This window comes from Salvelinus alpinus, chromosome 1 (assembly GCF_045679555.1).
Source record: "Salvelinus alpinus chromosome 1, SLU_Salpinus.1, whole genome shotgun sequence".
Classification (NCBI taxonomy): domain Eukaryota; kingdom Metazoa; phylum Chordata; class Actinopteri; order Salmoniformes; family Salmonidae; genus Salvelinus; species Salvelinus alpinus.
In genome coordinates, this window is record NC_092086.1 from 11,529,812 (window position 1) to 11,551,066 (window position 21,255).

The 21,255-nt window shown below is 38.4% G+C and overlaps 1 protein-coding gene across 3 annotated transcripts in view; it reads left to right on the plus strand.

Moving 5' to 3' along the window:
- LOC139581409 (NACHT, LRR and PYD domains-containing protein 12-like) overlaps positions 1-21,255 on the plus strand; it is a 234,075-nt gene that overhangs the window by 169,730 nt on the left and 43,090 nt on the right. The window lies entirely within an intron of this gene.

The following is a 21,255-nucleotide window of genomic DNA, read 5'->3' on the forward strand; positions in this document are numbered from 1 at the left end:
TTTCATGTTGACAATGTTGTGGAAATCCAACACACGGACACTCGAAGTCAAACTTAAATGAATCATTTAGTTAACTGGAGAGGTTTAAACCAACTCAATGCACCATAGAACACATGTTGGTTAGGAGCTCTGCTGGGACAATACCAGAGATGGTCCTATATACGGATCAACAAAAACCTCCAGAACATGGATTGGTTAGGAGCTCTGCTGGGACAATACCAGAGATGGTCCTATATACGGATCAACAGAAACCTCCAGAACATGGATTGGTTGCTGCATGTGACTGGCTGTTATCCTGCAGGCGTCCTAAGAAACTGAGCAACGTCTCCAACCTTAACTTCCAGAACATATTCTGGGCGTTCTGCCAATTGGTCTGAGGGTCACAGTCACCTGCATCAACCAAAACAGAGTGAGAGAAGAGATGGCAGCACTCTCTTCAGCAACACAATTCCAGAAGAACAAAATGGTTTATCACCCTGGCATACTGTTTAATTTTGTATTTTTTTATTTCACCTTTATTTAACCAGGTAGGCTAGTTGAGAACAAGTTCTCATTTGCAACTGCGACCTGGCCAAGATAAAGTAAAGCAGTTCGACACATTCAACAACACAGAGTTACACATGGAATAAACAGACATACAGTCAATAATACAGTAGAAAAATCTATATACAGCATGTGCAAATGAGGTAGGATAAGAGAGGTAATAAATACTGTACATACTTTTATTTTATGTCCTAGGCTACTTGGCTAAAAAGCTTGGTTCGCAACGTTCGCTAGTTAACTATTAAACAGTAGCCATCTACATCTAGCTACATATTGAACTTCCATCCTCTCAGGTCAGGGGCGCAATGTATGAATTAATGACTAGTTAAGAATCAGCTTTATAATCATTAGCCAGTATGGAAAATTAAGTAAAACCACAAGTCCAAATTCCTATCTCCATCTCCATCTCCATGCCTCACAAAGAAGGGCACTTATTGGTAGTTGGGAAAAACAAAAGCAGACCTTGAATTCGCCTTTGAGCATGGTGAAGTTATTATTAATTACACTTTGGATGGTGTATCAATACACCCAGTCACTACAAAGACACAGGCGTCTTCCTAACTTAGTTGTCGGAGAGGAAGGAAACCGCTCATTGATTTCAGCATGAGGCCAATGGTGACTTTAAAGCAGTTACATAGTTTAATTAATGGCTGTGATAGGAGAAAACTGAGGATGGATGAACAACATTGTAGTTACTCCTCAATATGAACCTCATTGACAGAGTGAAAAGAAGGAACTCTGTACAGAATAACAATATTCCAAAACATGCATCCTGTTTGCAACAAGGCACTAAAGCAATACTGCAAAAAAATGTGGCAAAGCAGTTCACTTTTTGTCCTGAATACAAAGTGTTATGTTTGGTGCAAATCCAATACAACACCTTACTGACTGCCACTCTCCATATTTTCAAGCATGGTGGTGGCTGCATCATTTACATTACATTTTAGTCATTTAGCAGACGCTCTGATGCAGTAGTGAGTCATTTAGCAGACGCTCTGATCCAGTAGTGAGTCATTTAGCAGACGCTGTTATCCAGTAGTGAGTCATTTACCAGACTCTCTTATCCAGTAGTGGGTAATTTACCAGACGCTCTTATCCAGTAGTGAGTCATTTAGCAGATGCTGGGATCCAGTAGTGAGTCATTTAGCAGACGCTCGGATCCAGTAGTGAGTCATTTAGCAGACTCGTATCCAGTAGTGAGTCATTTAGCCGACTCTCATCCAGTAGTGAGTCATTTAGCAGACTCTCATCCAGTAGTGAGTCATTTAGCAGACTCTCATCCAGCAGTGAGTCATTTAGCAGACTCGTATCCAGTAGTGAGTCATTTAGCAGACTCTTCTCCAGTAGTGAGTTATTTAGCAGACTCACAACCAGTAGTGAGTCATTTAGCAGACTCTTATCCAGTAGTGAGTCATTTAGCAGACTCTTATCCAGTAATGAGTCATTTAGCAGACTCTTCTCCAGATGGAATCATTTAGCAGAGTCCCATCCAGTAGTGAGTCATTTAGCAGACTCTCATCCAGTAGTGAGTCATTTAGCAGACTCGTATCCAGTAGTGAGTCATTTAGCAGACTCTTATCCAGTAGTGAGTGCATACATTTAATTTACATTTCCATACTTCCATACTTTTTTCATACTGTTATGGGTATTCTTCTAATCGTTAATGACTGGGGAGTTTGTCAGGATAAAAAAATGAAATGGAGCTAAGCACAGGCAAAATTCTAGAGGAAAACCTGGTTCCATCTGCTTTCCAACAGACACTGGGAGATGAGTTCACCTTTCAGCAGGAAAATAATCTAAGACACAAGGCCAAATCTACACTGGAGTTGCTTACCAAGAATCCAGTTCCTGAGTGGCGAAGTTGCAGTTTGGACTTAAATCTGTTTGGAAATCAATGGCAAGACTTGAAAATGGTTGTCTAGCAATGATCAACAACCAATTTGACACGGCTTGAAGAATTATAAGAAGAATAACGGGCAAATGTTGCACAATGCAGGTGTGGAAAGCTCTTAGAGACTTTCCCAGAAAGACTGACAGCTGTAATCGCTGCCAAAGGTTCTTCTACAACGTATTGACTCAGGGGCCTGACTATGTAAATTAAATACAGTTTCTGTATTTCGTTTTTTATGAATTAGCGAACATTTAAAAAACACTGTCATTTTGAGTGATTGTGTGTGAGAAAAAACACACACTTTTTATAAATGTTGAATTCAGGCTGTAACACAATACAATGTGGAGTAAGTCAAGGGGTCTGAGTACTTTATTTATTTTGACCTTTATTTAACTAGGCAAGTCAGTTAATAAGAACACATTCTTATTTACAATGACAGCCTAGGGACAGTGGGTTAACTGCCTTGTTCAGGGGCAGAACAACAGATTTTTACATTGTCTGCTCATGGATTTGATCTTGCAACCTTTCAGTTACTAGTCCAACACTCAAACCACTAGGCTACCTGCCTCTAACCACTAGGCTACCTGCCTCTAACCACTAGGCTACCTGCCTCTAACCACTAGGCTACCTGCCTCTAACCACTAGGCTACCTGCCTCTAACCACTAGGCTACCTGTCTCTAACCACTAGGATACCTGCCTCTAACCACTAGGCTACCTGCTCTAACCACTAGGCTACCTGTCTCTAACCACTAGGCTACCTCCTCTAACCACTAGGCTACCTGCTCTAACCACTAGGCTACCTGCCTCTAACCACTAGTCTACCTGCCTCTAACCACTAGGATACCTGCCTCTAACCACTAGGCTACCTGCCTCTAACCACTAGGCTACCTGCTCTAACCACTAGGCTACCTGCCTCTAACCACTAGTCTACCTGCCTCTAACCACTAGGATACCTGCCTCTAACCACTAGGCTACCTGCCTCTAACCACTAGGCTACCTGCTCTAACCACTAGGCTACCTGCCTCTAACCACTAGGCTACCTGTCTCTAACCACTAGGCTACCTGCTCTAACCACTAGGCTACCTGTCTCTAACCACTAGGCTACCTGCTCTAACCACTAGGCTACCTGCCTCTAACCACTACGCTACCTGCTCTAACCACTAGGCTACCTGTCTCTAACCACTAGGCTACCTGCCTCTAATCACTAGGCTACCTGCTCTAACCACTAGGCTACCTGTCTATAACCACTAGGCTACCTGCTCAAACCACTAGGCTACCTGTCTCTAACCACTAGGCTACCTGCCTCTAACCACTAGGCTAACTGTCTCTAACCACTAGGCTACCTGCTCTAACCACTAGGCTACCTGTCTCTAACCACTAGGCTACCTGTCTCTAACCACTAGGCTACCTGCTCTAACCACTAGGCTACCTGTCTCTAACCACTAGGCTACCTGCCTCTAACTACTAGGCTACCTGCTCTAACCACTAGGCTACCTGCTCTAACCACTAGGCTACCTGCCTCTAACCACTAGGCTACCTGTCTCTAACCACTAGGCTACCTGCCTCTAACCACTAGTCTACCTGCTCTAACCACTAGGCTACCTGCTCTAACCACTAGGCTACCTGCCTCTAACCACTAGGCTACCTGCCTCTAACCACTAGGCTACCTGCCTCTAACCACTAGGCTACCTGCCTCTAACCACTAGGCTACCTGTCTCTAACCACTAGGCTACCTGTCTCTAACCACTAGGCTACCTGTCTCTAACCACTAGGCTACCTGTCTCTAACCACTAGGCTACCTGCCTCTAACCACTAGGCTACCTGCCTCTAACCACTAGGCTACCTGCCTCTAACCACTAGGCTACCTGCTCTAACCACTAGGCTACCTGCCTCTAACCACTAGGCTACCTGCATCTAACCACTAGGCTACCTGCCTCTAACCACTAGGCTACCTGCCTCTAACCACTAGGCTACCTGCCTCTAACCACTAGGCTACCTGCCGCCCCACCTGTTTCAAAATAGCTTCAGCTTTCTTGGGTTCTAGGCTGGGAAAGTATTGTTAGCTACAGTACTGTATGTTTTCCCCTGGTTTCACCTGTCTACAGGGTTTGCTCCAAATTTGATATATGATTGTACAATTGCAATACTGTGGATTTTTTATATACAGTGCATTTGGAAAGTATTTTAGACCCCTTGAGTTTTCCACATTTTGTTATGTTACAGCATTATTCTAAAATGGATCAAATCGTTTTTTTCCCTCATCAATCTACACACAATACCCCATAATGACAAACAAAACAAAAAAATACATTTACATAAGTATTCAGACCCTTTACTCAGTACTTTGTTGAAGCACCTTTGGCAGCAATTACAGCCTCGAGTCGTCTTGGGTATGACGCTACAAGCTTGGCACATCTGTATTTGGGGAGTTTCTCTCATTCTTCTCTGCAGATCCTCTCAAGCTCTGTCAGGTTTGATGGGGAGCGTCGCTGGACAGCTATTTTCAGGTCTCTCCGGAGATATTAGATCGTGTTCAAGTCTGGGCTGTGGATTGGCCGCTCAAAGACATTCAGAGACTTGTCCAGAAGCCACTCCTGCGTTGTCTTGGCTGTGTGCTTAGGGTCGTTGTCCTTTTGGAAGGTGAACCTTCGTCACAAGTCTGAAGTCCTGAGCGCTCTGGAGCAGGTTTTCATCAAGGATCTCTCTGTACTTTGCTCCGTTCATCTTTGCCTCGATCCTGATTAGTCTCCCAGTCACTGCTGCTGAAAAACATCCCCACAGCATGATGCTGCCACCACCATACTTCATCTAAGGGAAGGTGCCAGGTTACCTCCAGACGTGACGCTTGGCATTCAGCCCAAATAGTTAAATCTGGGTTTCAAAAGACCAGAGAATCTTGTTTCTCATGGTTTGAGAGTCCTTTAGGTGCCTTTTGGCAAACTCCAAGAGCACTGTCATGTGCCTTTTACTGAGGACTGGCTTCCATCTGGCCACTCTACCATTAAGGCCTGATTGGTGGAGTGCTGCAGAGATGGTAGTCCTTCTGGAAGGTTCTCCAATCTCCCATCGGGATCTTGGTCACCTCCCTGACCAAGGCCCTTCTCCCCCGATTGCTCAGTTTGGCCGGAAGGCCAGCTCTAGGAAGAGTCTTGTTGGTTCCAAACTTCTTCCATTTAAGAATGATGGATGTCACTGTGTTCTTGGGGTCCTTCAATGCTGCAGAATTATTTTGGTTCCCTTCCCCTGATCTGTGCCTCGACATAATCCTGTCTGGGAGCTCTAATACACACACAGTGTCCTGTAGGCCAACATGCTTCCTTATACACCCCCCCCCCCCCCATCTACTACTGCCACTATATATATGGACCACCTGATAGAACCCAGGACTTATCACTCTATCAGTACTAGCCACTACTACTGCCACTATATATATGGACCACCTGATAGAACCCAGGACTTATCACTCTATCAGTACTAGCCACTACTACTGCCACTATATATATGGACCACCTGATAGAACCCAGGTCTTATCACTCTATCAGTACTAGCCACTACTACTGCCACTATATATATGGACCACCTGATAGAACCCAGGACTTATCACTCTATCAGTACTAGCCACTACTACTGCCACTATATATATGGACCACCTGATAGAACCCAGGACTTATCTCTCTATCAGTACTAGCCACTACTACTGCCACTATATATATATATATATATATATATATATAGACCACCTGATAGAACCCAGGTCTTATCACTCTATCAGTACTAGCCACTACTACTGCCACTATATCAGTACTAGCCTAGATAAAGGCAGAACAAAGCTTGCTGAAGAAAGAGGGGGGAACAGAAAGTTAGGTCGTCGTCAGACATTCAATAGTCAGAGTAGGTTTGAGCTCTGATCAGTTATCAGGCCTAGGCTACGTGCTCTGTCCTGCTGCTGGTCGGCCTGCAATGTTATCTGAACTGATCTGAGACCGTTTTCCCAACAGCATCTTAAGCCTCAGTTCATCGTTAAGAACCTTGGTCACAAACACTGAACCTTGGTCAGTATGCTGTACTTGTGTATAACTGGATTGTAATATGTGCAGGTAGCATATCCATGTTCATCCAGTACTGCCTTGTTAATATTCTAGTTCCTCTAATGGTGCTGTCAGTTATAGTACTGTGTCAGTTATAGTACTGTGTCAGTTATAGTACTGTGTCAGTTATAGTACTGTGTCAGTTATAGTATTGTGTCAGTTATAGTACTGTGTCAGTTATAGTACTGTGTTAGTTATAGTACTGTGTCAGTTATAGTATTGTGTCAGTTATAGTACTGTGTCAGTTATAGTACTGTGTCAGTTATAGTACTGTGTCAGTTATAGTACTGTGTCAGTTATAGTACTGTGTCAGTTATAGTACTGTGTTAGTTATAGTACTGTGTTAGTTATAGTATTGTGTCAGTTATAGTACTGTGTTAGTTATAGTACTGTGTTAGTTATAGTATTGTGTCAGTTATAGTACTGTGTTAGTTATAGTACTGTGTCAGTTATAGTACTGTGTTAGTTATAGTACTGTGTTAGTTATAGTATTGTGTCAGTTATAGTACTGTGTTAGTTATAGTACTGTGTCAGTTATAGTATTGTGTCAGTTATAGTACTGTGTCAGTCATAGTATTGTGACAGTTATAGTAGTGTGTCAGTTATAGTATTGTGTCAGTCATAGTATTGTGTCAGTTATAGTAGTGTGTCAGTTATAGTATTGTGTCAGTCATAGTATTGTGTCAGTTATAGTATTGTGTCAGTTATAGTATTGTGTCAGTTATAGTACTGTGTCAGTTATAGTATTGTGTCAGTCATAGTATTGGGTCAGTTATATTATTGGGTCAGTCATAGTATTGTGTCAGTTATAGTAGTGTGTCAGTTATAGTATTGTGTCAGTTATAGTACTGTGTCAGTCATAGTATTGTGACAGTTATAGTACTGTGTCAGTTATAGTATTGTGTCAGTCATAGTATTGTGTCAGTTATAGTATTGTGTCAGTTATAGTATTGTGTCAGTCATAGTATTGTATCAGTTATATTATTGTGTCAGTCATAGTATTGTGTCAGTTATAGTATTGTGTCAGTTATAGTATCGTGCCAGTTATAGTATTGTGTCAGTTATAGTATTGTGTCAGTCATAGTATTGTGTCAGTTATATTATTGTGTCAGTCATAGTATTGTGTCAGTTATAGTATTGTGCCAGTTATATTATTGTGTCAGTCATAGTATTGTGTCAGTTATAGTATTGTGTCAGCTGTAGTATCGTGCCAGTTATAGTATTGTGTCAGTTATAGTATTGTGTCAGTCATAGTATTGTGTCAGTTATAGTATTGTGCCAGTTATATTATTGTGTCAGTCATAGTATTGTGTTGGTTATAGTATTGTGTCAGTCATAGTAGTGTGTCAGTTATAGTAGTGTGTCAGGTATAGTATTATGTCAGTTATAGTATTGTGTCAGTTATAGTATTGTGTCAGTTATAGTATTGTGTCAGTTATAGTATTGTGTCAGTTATAGTATTGTGTCAGTTATATTATTGTGCCAGTTGTAGTATTGTGTCAGTTATAGTATTGTGTCAGTTATAGTATTGTATAACAGTGGATTCATTCCCTTGTTAACTCTTTGGGCTGAGATCCCGCTAACGGGATCGATATGACAACAGCCAGTGAAAGTGCAGGGCGCCAAATTCAAACAACAGAAATCTCATAATTAAAATTCCTCAAACATACAAGTATTTTACACCATTTTAAAGATACACTTCTTGTTAATCCCACCACAGTGTCCGATTTCAAAAAGGCTTTACGACGAAAGCATACCATGCGATTATGTTAGGTGAGTGCCTAGTCACAGAAAAACACAGCCATTTTTCCAGTCGAAGAGAGGAGTCACAAAAAGCAGAAATATAAATAAATGAATCACTAACCTTTGATGATCTTCATCAGATGACACTCATAGGACTTCATTTTACACAATACATGTATGTTTTGTTCGATAAAGTTCATATTTATATAAAAAAATCTCAGTATACATTGGCGTGTTATGTTCAGTATAATAAATGTTTGATTTGTTCGATAAAGTCCATAATTTATATCCAAATACCTCCTTTTTTGTTCGCGCGTTTAGCACAGTAATCCAAATTCATGACGCGCGAGCAGACGAAAAGTCAAAAAGTTCCGTTACAGTCCGTAGAAACATGTCAAATGAAGTAAAGATTCAATCTTTAGGATGTTTTTAACATAAATCTTCAATAATGTTCCAACCGGAGAATTCCTTTGTCTGTAGAATTGCAATGGAACGCAAGCTAACTATCACGTGAACGCACGTGGTCAGTTCATGCCTCTCTGGCAGAGCCCTGACTCAATACCCTCTCATTCGCCCCCAATTCACAGTAGAAGCCTTAAACAAGGTTCTAAAGACTATTGACATCTAGTGGAAGCCTTAGGAAGTGCAATATGACCCCATAGAGACTGTGTATTCGATAGGAAAAGAGTTGAAAAACTACAAACCTCAGATTTCCAACTTCCTGGTTGGATTTTTTCTCAGGTTTTTGCCTGCCATATGAGTTCTGTTATACTCACAGACATCATTCAAACGGTTTTAGAAACGTCAGAGTGTTTTCTTTCCAAATATACGAATACTATGCATATCTTAGCTTCTGGGACTGAGTAGCAGGCAGTTTACTCTGGGCACCTCTGGGAACCTTATTCATCCAAGCTACTCAATACTGCCCCCAGCCATAACAAGTGTCATGACGTTGGCCTCGGGGTAGGTTTATGACAGTCATAAATACCTCTTCCACCCTTTTTCCTCTCTCTACCCTACTGATGTTACATTTGAAAACTCCTTGGTTAACATAGAGATTCTGGTAACATCAGAAGTTGGGGGGAAATTAACTATATTCTGGTAATCCGACCAATTGAGCATATGAGGTGGTACTTAATGAATATGATGTCAGTTCGGTTGTCATCTGAGACATTCTCATCAATGATAAGATGACATAAACTCTACAGTGAAAAGTCTAAACATCAGAGGTATCGGATTCAAATGGAAGTTATGTTCAATTTAAATGTTTGAATATTAAATTATTTGTGATGGGATGAAATGTGATTTTAGCTTCTAAAATGTGAGAATTGGGTTTTCATAAGGTTAGGGCTCTGCTCAATCAGTGGCCCGCCCCTGTGAAGAGACATGGGTTATAAACTTTTCAGACACACCCTTCTCGCTCCACTATATAAGCCATTGACGAAAATGTAACTTCCTGTTCCGAGGATGTGAGGACGACGGTCTGATGTCAGAATGGTTCAGATAATAACTACAGAACGAAGCCAACATCAGCGTGAGCTTTGGTTGCAAATGGTATGAACTTTTAACTCTTATTCACAACAGAAGTGATACCTCCAAGCAGTTGAGTTAGCAACAGCAGCTGCAAACGTAGGTTAGGAAGGAACAGACAGAGTATCCCATCTATCACACAATGACGTTACTACAACGTATCCAATTGACCACCAGAGACATTCTTCAAAGAACAAAGGACTCGGTTTGGCAACACGGCCTTCCATCTACCACCAACCTACCGAAGCGCAGCTCAGAGTAAATATTTATTGCATTTTCCTTTTCCAAATAGGCGGTAATTTAGAATGCATAAGATACTGTATTTACGATAGCACAGCTTCTTCCCTTTGTTCCTCAGTCTTCCCGCTCTTCCACTCAAACCCAGCCCCTTTTCTTTGTGTAACAAGCTGTCATATCTGTTCCGCCCGCTAGGGACGTTTTCCTTTATGACGTAATTTGTAATCAAGTTATAATTCATTATGTGTATGTGTAATTCTGTGTGATTAGTTTGGTATTTAGTAAATAAATAATTAAACCCAATTTTGTATTGCTGATTCAACTTGTTAGCCAGGGTTCGTGAAGAACCAAGAATTTACAACTTTCAGATGAGACTGAATTAAGGTGACGATTAATTATTGACTGCTATTGATGTAAAATATCACTAGGTCTTTAAGAGTATTCGGAAGATTACAGCTCTATAAGTATTCTTTCGTGGTGCCCGACTCTCTAGTTAATTACATTTACATGATTAGCTCAATCAGGTAATATTAATTACGGAGAAATTATTTTATAGAATAGCATGTCATATCACTTAATCCGGCCAAAGACACGACACAAGTTAATATTCTAGTTCCTCTAATGGATCTGTCAGTTATAGTATAACAGTGGATTAATTACCTCTATCTCCTGTTTCAACCATTCCACTACCATTCCATCACCATTCCACTACCATTCCTTCACCATTCCACTACCATTCCATCACCATTCCATTACCATTCCATTACCATTCCATTACCATTACATCACCATTCCATTACCATTCCATTACCATTCCATTACCATTCCATTACCATTCCACTACCATTCCATTACCATTCCATTACCATTCCATTACCATTCCATCACCATTCCACTACCATTCCACTACCATTCCATTACCATTCCATTACCATTCCACTACCATTCCATTACAATTCCACTACCATTCCATTACCATTCCATTACCATTCCATTACCATTCCACTACCATTCCATTACCATTACATTACCATTCCACTACCATTCCATTACAATTCCACTACCATTCCATTACCATTCCACTACCATTCCATTACCATTCTAGTACCATTCCACTACCATTCCATTACCATTCCACTACCATTCCATTACCATTCTAGTACCATTCCATTACCATTCCATTACCATTCCACTACCATTCCATTACCATTCCACTACCATTCCTTCACTATTCCATTACCATTCTCGTACCATTCCACTACCATTGCATTACCATTCCACTACCATTCCATTACCATTCCATTACCATTCCACTACCATTCTAGTACCATTCCACTACCATTCCATTACCATTCCACTACCATTCCATTACCATTCCACTACCATTCCATTACCATTCCACTACCATTCCATTACCATTCCACTACCATTCCATCACCATTCCATTACCATTCCACTACCATTCCATCACCATTCCACTACCATTCCATTACCATTCCACTACCATTCCATCACCATTCCATCACCATTCCACTACCATTCCACTACCATTCCATCACCATTCCATTACCATTCCACTACCATTCCATCACCATTCCATTACCATTCCACTACCATTCCATCACCATTCCACTACCATTCCATCACCATTCCACTACCATTCCATTACCATTCCATCACCATTCCATCACCATTCCACTACCATTCCATTACCATTCCATCACCATTCCATCACCATTCCACTACCATTCCACTACCATTCCACTACCATTCCATTACCATTCCACTACCATTCCATCACCATTCCACTACCATTCCACTACCATTCCACTACCATTCCATTACCATTCCATCACCATTCCATTACCATTCCACTACCATTCCATTACCATTCCATTACCATTCCATCACCTTTCCATTACCATTCCATTACCATTCCACTACCATTCCATTACCATTCCATTACCATTCTAGTACCATTCCATTAACATTCCACTACCATTCCATTACCATTCCATTACCATTCCATTACCATTCCATCACCATTCCACTACCATTCCATCACCATTCCACTACCATTCCATTACCATTCCACTACCATTCCATTACCATTCCATCACCTTTCCATTACCATTCCACTACCATTCCATTACCATTCCACTACCATTCCATTACCATTCCACTACCATTCCATTACCATTCCATCACCTTTCCACTACCATTCCACTACCATTCCATTACCATTCCATTACCATTCCACTTCCATTCCACTACCATTCCATTACCATTCCATTACCATTCCACTACCATTCCACTACCATTCCACTACCATTCCACTACCATTACATCACCATTCCATTACCATTCCACTACCATTCCACTACCATTCCATTACCATTCCATCACCATTCCACTACCTTTCCCACTCTTCATCTCCATGTTCATCTTCCTCAGTGTGTTTAAATAAAGTTCCTGTGTGTTAACTCCTGGGCTGCTTTATTCCCCTCGAACCGGGGACGGAGTCAGTGAGTCACAAACCAGTAAAATACATAAAATACAATCGCTCTCTTTCAAGCTCTGAGATTTAACGATGCTCCTATGAAGGTTCTAACGATTAACTTGGCCTTAAGGTGCTTAACTATATGCTAAATTACTCAAATGTAAATGTTTTATGTATAGATCTCATATTACTGTATTGAATTGTTAGTTTTAAATATTAGTAAATGTATTGGGGCGGCAGATAGCCTAGTGGTTAGAGTGTTGGACTAGAAACCAAAAGGTTGCAAGATTGAATCCCCGAGCTGACAAGGTAAAAATCTGTTGTTCCGCCCCTGAACAAGGCAGTTAAGTTAACCCACTGTTCCTAGGCTGTCATTGAAATTAAGAGTTTGTTCTTAACTGATTTGCCTAGTTAAATAAAAATGTCACAAATGTATATTTTGTACAGTTGTTCACTAAAAATGTATTTATTTGTTACATATGACCTAGCAGTACTACTGATTTCACTGAGAGTGAGGCAGATATATATTATTACTGTATAAAACCTAGCAGTACTACTGATTTCACTGAGAGTGAGGCAGATATATATTATTACTGTATAAGACCTAGCAGTACTACTGATTTCACTGAGAGTGAGGCAGATATATATTATTACTGTGTAAAACCTAGCAGTACTACTGATTTCACTGAGAGTGAGGCAGATATATATTATTACTGTGTAAAACCTAGCAGTACTACTGATTTCTCTGAGAGTGAGACAGATATATATTATTACTGTATAAAACCTAGCAGTACTACTGATTTCACTGAGAGTGAGGCAGATATATATTATTACTGTATAAAACCTAGCAGTACTACTGATTTCTCTGAGAGTGAGGCAGATATATATTATTACTGTGTAAAACCTAGCAGTACTACTGATTTCACTGAGAGTGAGGCAGATATATATTATTACTGTGTAAAACCTAGCAGTACTACTGATTTGTCTGAGAGTGAGGCAGATATATATTATTACTGTGTAAAACCTAGCAGTACTACTGATTTCTCTGAGAGTGAGGCAGATATATATTATTACTGTGTAAAACCTAGCAGTACTACTGATTTCACTGAGAGTGAGGCAGATATATATTATTACTGTATAAAACCTAGCAGTACCACTGATTTCACTGAGAGTGAGGCAGATATATATTATTACTGTGTAAAACCTAGCAGTACTACTGATTTCTCTGAGAGTGAGGCAGATATATATTATTACTGTGTAAAACCTAGCAGTACTACTGATTTCTCTGAGAGTGAGGCAGATATATATTATTACTGTGTAAAACCTAGCAGTACTACTGATTTCTCTGAGAGTGAGGCAGATATATATTATTACTGTGTAAAACCTAGCAGTACTACTGATTTCTCTGAGAGGGAGGCAGATATATATTATTACTGTGTAAAACCTAGCAGTACTACTGATTTCTCTGAGAGTGGGGCAGATATATAGTATTACTGTGTAAAACCGAGCAGTACTACTGATTTATCTGAGAGTGAGGCAGATATATATTATTACTGTGTAAAACCTAGCAGTACTACTGATTTATCTGAGAGTGAGGCAGATATATATTATTACTGTGTAAAACCTAGCAGTACTACTGATTTATCTGAGAGTGAGGCAGATATATATTATTACTGTGTAAAACCTAGCAGTACTACTGATTTATCTGAGAGTGAGGCAGATATATATTATTACTGTGTAAAACCTAGCAGTACTACTGATTTCACTGAGAGTGAGGCAGATATATATTATTACTGTGTAAAACCTAGCAGTACCACTGATTTCACTGAGAGTGAGGCAGATATATATTATTACTGTGTAAAACCTAGCAGTACTACTGATTTCACTGAGAGTGAGGCAGATATATATTATTACTGTATAAAACCTAGCAGTACTACTGATTTCTCTGAGAGTGAGGCAGATATATATTATTACTGTATAAAACCTAGCAGTACTACTGATTTCTCTGAGAGTGAGGCAGATATATATTATTACTGTGTAAAACCTAGCAGTACTACTGATTTCACTGAGAGTGAGGCAGATATATATTATTACTGTATAAAACCTAGCAGTACTACTGATTTCTCTGAAAGTGAGGCAGATATATATTATTACTGTGTAAAACCTAGCAGTACTACTGATTTCTCTGAGAGTGAGGCAGATATATATTATTACTGTGTAAAACCTAGAAGTACTACTGATTTCTCTGAGAGTGGGGCAGATATATATTATTACTGTGTTAAACCTAGCAGTACTACTGATTTCTCTGATAGTGAGGCAGATATATATTATTACTGTGTAAAACCTAGCAGTACTTCTGATTTCTCTGAGAGTGAGGCAGATATATATTATTACTGTATAAAACCTAGCAGTACTACTGATTTCTCTGATAGTGAGGCAGATATATATTATTACTGTGTAAAACCTAGCAGTACTTCTGATTTCTCTGAGAGTGAGGCAGATATATATTATTACTGTGTAAAACTTAGCAGTACTACTGAATTCTCTGAGAGTGAGGCAGATATATATTATTACTGTGTAAAACCTAGCAGTACTACTGATTTCTCTGAGAGTGGGGCAGATATATATTATTACTGTGTAAAACCTAGCAGTACTACTGATTTCTCTGAGAGTGAGGCAGATATATATTATTACTGTATAAAACCTAGCAGTACTACTGATTTCTCTGAGAGTGAGGCAGATATATATTATTACTGTGTAAAACCTAGCAGTACTACTGATTTCTCTGAGAGTGAGGCAGATATATATTATTACTGTATAAAACCTAGCAGTACTACTGATTTATCTGAGAGTGAGGCAGATATATATTATTACTGTGTAAAACCTAGCAGTACTACTGATTTCTCTGAGAGTGAGGCAGATATATATTATTACTGTATAAAATCTAGCAGTACTACTGATTTCTCTGAGAGTGAGGCAGATATATATTATTACTGTGTAAAACCTAGCAGTACTACTGATTTCTCTGATAGTGAGGCAGATATATATTATTACTGTGTAAAACCTAGCAGTACTTCTGATTTCTCTGAGAGTGAGGCAGATATATATTATTACTGTGTAAAACCTAGCAGTACTTCTGATTTCTCTGAGAGTGAGGCAGATATATATTATTACTGTATAAAACCTAGCAGTACTACTGATTTCTCTGATAGTGAGGCAGATATATATTATTACTGTGTAAAACCTATCAGTACTTCTGATTTCTCTGAGAGTGAGGCAGATATATATTATTACTGTGTAAAACTTAGCAGTACTACTGAATTCTCTGAGAGTGAGGCAGATATATATTATTACTGTATAAAATCTAGCAGTACTACTGATTTCTCTGAGAGTGAGGCAGATATATATTATTACTGTGTAAAACCTAGCAGTACTACTGATTTCTCTGATAGTGAGGCAGATATATATTATTACTGTGTAAAACCTAGCAGTACTTCTGATTTCTCTGAGAGTGAGGCAGATATATATTATTACTGTGTAAAACCTAGCAGTACTTCTGATTTCTCTGAGAGTGAGGCAGATATATATTATTACTGTATAAAACCTAGCAGTACTACTGATTTCTCTGATAGTGAGGCAGATATATATTATTACTGTGTAAAACCTATCAGTACTTCTGATTTCTCTGAGAGTGAGGCAGATATATATTATTACTGTGTAAAACTTAGCAGTACTACTGAATTCTCTGAGAGTGAGGCAGATATATATTATTACTGTGTAAAACCTAGCAGTACTACTGATTTCTCTGAGAGTGGGGCAGATATATATTATTACTGTGTAAAACCTAGCAGTACTACTGATTTCTCTGAGAGTGAGGCAGATATATATTATTACTGTATAAAACCTAGCAGTACTACTGATTTCTCTGAGAGTGAGGCAGATATATATTATTACTGTGTAAAACCTAGCAGTACTACTGATTTCTCTGAGAGTGAGGCAGATATATATTATTACTGTATAAAACCTAGCAGTACTACTGATTTATCTGAGAGTAAGGCAGATATATATTATTGCTGTGTAAAACCTAGCAGTACTACTGATTTCTCTGAGAGTGAGGCAGATATATATTATTACTGTATAAAACCTAGCAGTACTACTGATTTCTCTGAGAGTGAGGCAGATATATATTATTACTGTGTAAAACCTAGCAGTACTACTGATTTCTCTGAGAGTGAGGCAGATATATATTATTACTGTATAAAACCTAGCAGTACTACTGATTTCTCTGAGAGTGAGGCAGATATATATTATTACTGTGTAAAACCTAGCAGTACTACTGATTTCTCTGAGAGTGAGGCAGATATATATTATTACTGTGTAAAACCTAGCAGTACCACTGATTTCTCTGAGAGTGAGGCAGATATATATTATTATTGTGTAAAACCTAGCAGTACTACTGATTTCTCTGAGAGTGAGGCAGATATATATTATTACTGTGTAAAACCTAGCAGTACTACTGATTTCTCTGAGAGTGAGGCAGATATATATTATTACTGTGTAAAACCTAGCAGTACTACTGATTTCTCTGAGAGGGAGGCAGATATATATTATTACTGTGTAAAACCTAGCAGTACTACTGATTTCTCTGAGAGTGGGGCAGATATATAGTATTACTGTGTAAAACCGAGCAGTACTACTGATTTATCTGAGAGTGAGGCAGATATATATTATTACTGTGTAAAACCTAGCAGTACTACTGATTTATCTGAGAGTGAGGCAGATATATATTATTACTGTGTAAAACCTAGCAGTACTACTGATTTATCTGAGAGTGAGGCAGATATATATTATTACTGTATAAAACCTAGCAGTACTACTGATTTATCTGAGAGTGAGGCAGATATATATTATTACTGTGTAAAACCTAGCAGTACTACTGATTTCACTGAGAGTGAGGCAGATATATATTATTACTGTGTAAAACCTAGCAGTACCACTGATTTCACTGAGAGTGAGGCAGATATATATTATTACTGTATAAAACCTAGCAGTACTACTGATTTCTCTGAGATTGAGGCAGATATATATTATTACTGTGTAAAACCTAGCAGTACTACTGATTTCACTGAGAGTGAGGCAGATATATATTATTACTGTGTAAAACCTAGCAGTACTACTGATTTCTCTGAGAGTGAGGCAGATATATATTATTACTGTGTAAAACCTAGCAGTACTACTGATTTCACTGAGAGTGAGGCAGATATATATTATTACTGTATAAAACCTAGCAGTACTACTGATTTCTCTGAGAGTGAGGCAGATATATATTATTACTGTGTAAACCTAGCAGTACTACTGATTTCACTGAGAGTGAGGCAGATATATATTATTACTGTGTAAAACCTAGCAGTACTACTGATTTCTCTGAGAGGGAGGCAGATATATATTATTACTGTGTAAAACCTAGCAGTACTACTGATTTCTCTGAGAGTGGGGCAGATATATAGTATTACTGTGTAAAACCGAGCAGTACTACTGATTTATCTGAGAGTGAGGCAGATATATATTATTACTGTGTAAAACCTAGCAGTACTCCTGATTTATCTGAGAGTGAGGCAGATATATATTATTACTGTATAAAACCTAGCAGTACTACTGATTTCTCTGAGAGTGAGGCAGATATATATTATTACTGTATAAAACCTAGCAGTACTACTGATTTCTCTGAGAGTGAGGCAGATATATATTATTACTGTGTAAAACCTAGCAGTACTACTGATTTCACTGAGAGTGAGGCAGATATATATTATTACTGTATAAAACCTAGCAGTACTACTGATTTCTCTGAAAGTGAGGCAGATATATATTATTACTGTGTAAAACCTAGCAGTACTACTGATTTCTCTGAGAGTGAGGCAGATATATATTATTACTGTGTAAAACCTAGAAGTACTACTGATTTCTCTGAGAGTGGGGCAGATATATATTATTACTGTGTTAAACCTAGCAGTACTACTGATTTCTCTGATAGTGAGGCAGATATATATTATTACTGTGTAAAACCTAGCAGTACTTCTGATTTCTCTGAGAGTGAGGCAGATATATATTATTACTGTATAAAACCTAGCAGTACTACTGATTTCTCTGATAGTGAGGCAGATATATATTATTACTGTGTAAAACCTAGCAGTACTTCTGATTTCTCTGAGAGTGAGGCAGATATATATTATTACTGTGTAAAACTTAGCAGTACTACTGAATTCTCTGAGAGTGAGGCAGATATATATTATTACTGTGTAAAACCTAGCAGTACTACTGATTTCTCTGAGAGTGGGGCAGATATATATTATTACTGTGTAAAACCTAGCAGTACTACTGATTTCTCTGAGAGTGAGGCAGATATATATTATTACTGTATAAAACCTAGCAGTACTACTGATTTCTCTGAGAGTGAGGCAGATATATATTATTACTGTGTAAAACCTAGCAGTACTACTGATTTCTCTGAGAGTGAGGCAGATATATATTATTACTGTATAAAACCTAGCAGTACTACTGATTTATCTGAGAGTGAGGCAGATATATATTATTACTGTGTAAAACCTAGCAGTACTACTGATTTCTCTGAGAGTGAGGCAGATATATATTATTACTGTATAAAATCTAGCAGTACTACTGATTTCTCTGAGAGTGAGGCAGATATATATTATTACTGTGTAAAACCTAGCAGTACTACTGATTTCTCTGATAGTGAGGCAGATATATATTATTACTGTGTAAAACCTAGCAGTACTTCTGATTTCTCTGAGAGTGAGGCAGATATATATTATTACTGTGTGAAACCTAGCAGTACTACTGATTTCTCTGATAGTGAGGCAGATATATATTATTACTGTGTAAAACCTAGCAGTACTTCTGATTTCTCTGAGAGTGAGGCAGATATATATTATTACTGTATAAAACCTAGCAGTACTACTGATTTCTCTGATAGTGAGGCAGATATATATTATTACTGTGTAAAACCTATCAGTACTTCTGATTTCTCTGAGAGTGAGGCAGATATATATTATTACTGTGTAAAACTTAGCAGTACTACTGAATTCTCTGAGAGTGAGGCAGATATATATTATTACTGTGTAAAACCTAGCAGTACTACTGATTTCTCTGAGAGTGGGGCAGATATATATTATTACTGTGTAAAACCTAGCAGTACTACTGATTTCTCTGAGAGTGAGGCAGATATATATTATTACTGTATAAAACCTAGCAGTACTACTGATTTCTCTGAGAGTGAGGCAGATATATATTATTACTGTGTAAAACCTAGCAGTACTACTGATTTCTCTGAGAGTGAGGCAGATATATATTATTACTGTATAAAACCTAGCAGTACTACTGATTTATCTGAGAGTAAGGCAGATATATATTATTACTGTGTAAAACCTAGCAGTACTACTGATTTCTCTGAGAGTGAGGCAGATATATATTATTACTGTATAAAACCTAGCAGTACTACTGATTTCTCTGAGAGTGAGGCAGATATATATTATTACTGTGTAAAACCTAGCAGTACTACTGATTTCTCTGAGAGTGAGGCAGATATATATTATTACTGTATAAAACCTAGCAGTACTACTGATTTCTCTGAGAGTGAGGCAGATATATATTATTACTGTGTAAAACCTAGCAGTACTACTGATTTCTCTGAGAGTGAGGCAGATATATATTATTACTGTGTAAAACCTAGCAGTACCACTGATTTCTCTGAGAGTGAGGCAGATATATATTATTATTGTGTAAAACCTAGCAGTACTACTGATTTCTCTGAGAGTGAGGCAGATATATATTATTACTGTGTAAAACCTAGCAGTACTACTGATTTCTCTGAGAGTGAGGCAGATATATATTATTACTGTGTAAAACCTAGCAGTACTACTGATTTCTCTGAGAGGGAGGCAGATATATATTATTACTGTGTAAAACCTAGCAGTACTACTGATTTCTCTGAGAGTGGGGCAGATATATAGTATTACTGTGTAAAACCGAGCAGTACTACTGATTTATCTGAGAGTGAGGCAGATATATATTATTACTGTGTAAAACCTAGCAGTACTACTGATTTATCTGAGAGTGAGGCAGATATATATTATTACTGTGTAAAACCTAGCAGTACTACTGATTTATCTGAGAGTGAGGCAGATATATATTATTACTGTGTAAAACCTAGCAGTACTACTGATTTATCTGAGAGTGAGGCAGATATATATTATTACTGTGTAAAACCTAGCAGTACTACTGATTTCACTGAGAGTGAGGCAGATATATATTATTACTGTGTAAAACCTAGCAGTACCACTGATTTCACTGAGAGTGAGGCAGATATATATTATTACTGTATAAAACCTAGCAGTACTACTGATTTCTCTGAGATTGAGGCAGATATATATTATTACTGTGTAAAACCTAGCAGTACTACTGATTTCACTGAGAGTGAGGCAGATATATATTATTACTGTGTAAAACCTAGCAGTACTACTGATTTCTCTGAGAGTGAGGCAGATATATATTATTACTGTGTAAAACCTAGCAGTACTACTGATTTCACTGAGAGTGAGGCAGATATATATTATTACTGTATAAAACCTAGCAGTACTACTGATTTCTCTGAGAGTGAGGCAGATATATATTATTACTGTGTAAACCTAGCAGTACTACTGATTTC